This window comes from Cebus imitator, unplaced genomic scaffold, assembly GCF_001604975.1.
Source record: "Cebus imitator isolate Cc_AM_T3 unplaced genomic scaffold, Cebus_imitator-1.0 Scaffold440, whole genome shotgun sequence".
NCBI classification, from domain to species: domain Eukaryota; kingdom Metazoa; phylum Chordata; class Mammalia; order Primates; family Cebidae; genus Cebus; species Cebus imitator.
In genome coordinates this window covers 1455078-1458249 of record NW_016107755.1, presented here as the reverse complement: position 1 = coordinate 1458249, position 3172 = coordinate 1455078, and positions in this window count along the sequence as shown.

Below are 3172 nucleotides of genomic sequence, written 5' to 3'. Positions count from 1 at the left end.
GAATGCGCCAGCTTTTGGGATCCTGGAGGAGGCAGCCACACACATGTCTGCAGGCATCCAGCAAATCCTCAGGAAGGACTCGATCCACCCAGGAGCCTCCTTAAGCAACTTCTCCCTGAAAAAACCCTGAAGTCTTAGAAATCTTTGAAGAACAAAGATATTCATGTTTCTGATAAAGAAAACGAAATGCCAGCACCCCAGCACGCAGTAGGGAAGTTATGAGACCACATTTTCTCTTTTCTTTTCTCTCTCTCTTTCTTTCTTCTTTCTTTCTTTTTCCTTCCTTCTTTCCTTCCTTCCTTCCTTCCTTCCTTCTTTCCTTTCTTCCTTCCTTTCTTTCTTTCCCTTTCTTTCTTGCTGAGATGGAGTTTTCGCTGTGTCGCCCAGGTTGGAGTGCAGTGGTGTGATCTTGGCTCACTGTACCCTCCGCCTCCTGGGTTCAAGTGATTCTCCAGCCTCAGCCTCCCAGGTAGCTGGGATTACAGGCATGCGCCACCACACCCAGCTAATTTCGTGTTTTTAGTAGAGACGGGTTTTCTCCATGTTGGTCAGGCTGGTCTAGAACTCCCAGCCTCAGGTGATCGCCTCCCAAAGTGCTGGGATTATAGGCATGAGCCACTGCACCCAGCGAAGACCACATTTTCTGCATGTGGAGAAGACACATCTAATGGAGAAGTGGGAACTTGTCTCAAAAGTGTTGGGCTGCAGTGAGAGCATGTTGTCATCACTCCACCACCCGCTGCTCACTCAGTGATCCCTCCTGATTTTAACTAATGGACCAATGAACAGAAACACTTTTCACTTTCCTCTACTGAAATAAGGCTATTACAATAAATCATCTCTGTGGTTGATGTTTCACTTACGGGTGTAATAACTGGGGTGCCTATAGTGCAGGTTTTAAAGAAATTCCCAGAAACCCTTCTGAGACGTCTCCAGGAGGCTGCCCCAGCAGGAATGAGGCCTTGCACTTCTGCCATTCTGTGTGTCCCTGTGATGGAGTTTTGTGTAGGGATGGCAAGAGGCCAGGTCATCACAGATGATCTGCAGGCATGGTGAGGAAGGACAATGACAGACGGGGAGGGAAAAACGCATACACACAACCAGACCTCCCCCGGGGTCCTACTGCCACTCCTTTGCCTGTCACTCTTGCTCTGCTCCTGGGAAATTTCCTGAAAGAAACAGGATAAGGAATGTATTGCTGGCTGCCTATCTTTTACGTAGGCCTTTCCTGTTATTCAAGCAAATGCCCACCAGATGGCAGAGAAGACATTTCAATTTCGTGCCTCTGCTTTTCGGTCCCCTCCTCCAAATGGGAAGTGAAAAAGTCGGTTGCCCTGGCTGCACTGCCCCAGTCACCTCGTTACCTCCCCTGAGGGACCGTTTTCACCAGTGACCCGTGTGTCTTCCCAGAGACTGATGATGCATGAAACGCTTATGCCTCTCTCTACAGAATAAAAGATTATTTCAATTCTCATATCAGGTTTTATAAATTCTTGAAGAATTTTATGACATGTGGATGGGCATTTCTTACCATCCTTCAAAGGAGGAGTTGTTCAAGTGGGATTTGAGCCCATACCTTAGGAGGGTAAAACACACACCTCAGTCCTTCATATTAACAGCTGGGATGTTGATGACTTCATAATTCCTCTAGGAAACTTAAATGCTGCCTGATGTTTCTGTTCTAATTTCATATTCACATTGAGATTTTTGAACAGACGGCCACCACCTGGGGCCCGTGCCCTGCTCCCACACCAACCCTGATGATTCCCTCAACTCTCTCCTCTAGGTCTTGTGTAGATGATGGAAAACTGCACGGGAGGGAGTCACAGTGCCTTGACGCAGAGTCAATGCCCAATGCACTTGGCTAGGACATAGTACCCAGCCATTTAACCAAAACCTAATCTAGGTGCTGCTGTGAAGACATTTAGTACATGTGGTTAACGTCTACAATCAACTTACTTTACGAAAAGGAGATTACCCTCAATAATGTAGATGGGCCTCATCCAATCAGTTAGAAGGCTTTAAGAGCAGAAACTGAAGCTTCCCAGAAAAGCAGAAATTCTGCCTTAAGACTACAATATCAACTTCTGTTTGCATTTCCAGCCTGCGGGCTTATCCTACAGATTTCATACTTGCCACCCTAATAATTGCATGACTCAATTTCATAACATGAATAAACACATACCCCCCTCACACACACTCTCTCTATATATATATATTCTATATATATATATACACACACACATACACACATATATATGTATGTATGTATATATATGTTCTGTTTCTCTGACGAACCCAGAATAATACAGATTTTGGTACCTAGAGCGGTTCTAGAGGAACAGAATCCTTTTAAAAATGTTTATAGCCAATAATAAAAAAAAATTATTTAAATGTTGAAAAGTATAAAACAGTAATTATAAATTAGCAAACACGCAACAAGACAAGCAGTTATTTTCTTTTCCTTATACAGCACAAACAAGAGTAATTTGGAACTTATTCACTTTCAACCACCAATTTGCCCTAGATGTCCTTCAATTAAGTCAACTTTTTAGCTTGTGTTTTTGGAGTGGAAACTCTTTTTTCTTTCTTCTTCTTTTTTTTTTTTTTTTGAAAGATGGGGTTTCCCATGTTGGTCAGGCTGGTCTCGAACTCCCAGCCTCAGGTGATCCGCCCGCCTTGGCCTCCCAAAGTGCTGGGATTACAGGTATGAGCCACAGCGCCCGGCTGGAAACTCTTATGGATACTAATAAATGGCAACCCTAATGATGTAACTTAGGCACTCAAAATTCCATGTGCCATGCTAACGTGATGATGGTTCATATTACAGCATCTCACAATAGGTAAGCATTATTTCAAAAGTAAATTAAGTCACATTTGTGGCTGCTAGTGAATGCCACACAAATGGATCTGAAGATTCAAGCATCGTTCTGCTCTGGAGCAGTTCTTCTGTGGCTCCAGCAAACTATGCAAAGGCTTTCTTCTTAAATGTGTCTTCTGTGATACTTCAATTATTTCACCCCATTAATCATTTTCTTGCAAATAAAACTGAAAATGTTAGTTCACAATGTGTTTCTTTTTTTTTTTTGAGACGGAGTTTCACTCTTGTTACCCAGGCTGGAGTGCAATGGCGCGATCTCGGCTCATCGCAACCTCCGCCTCCTGGGTTCAG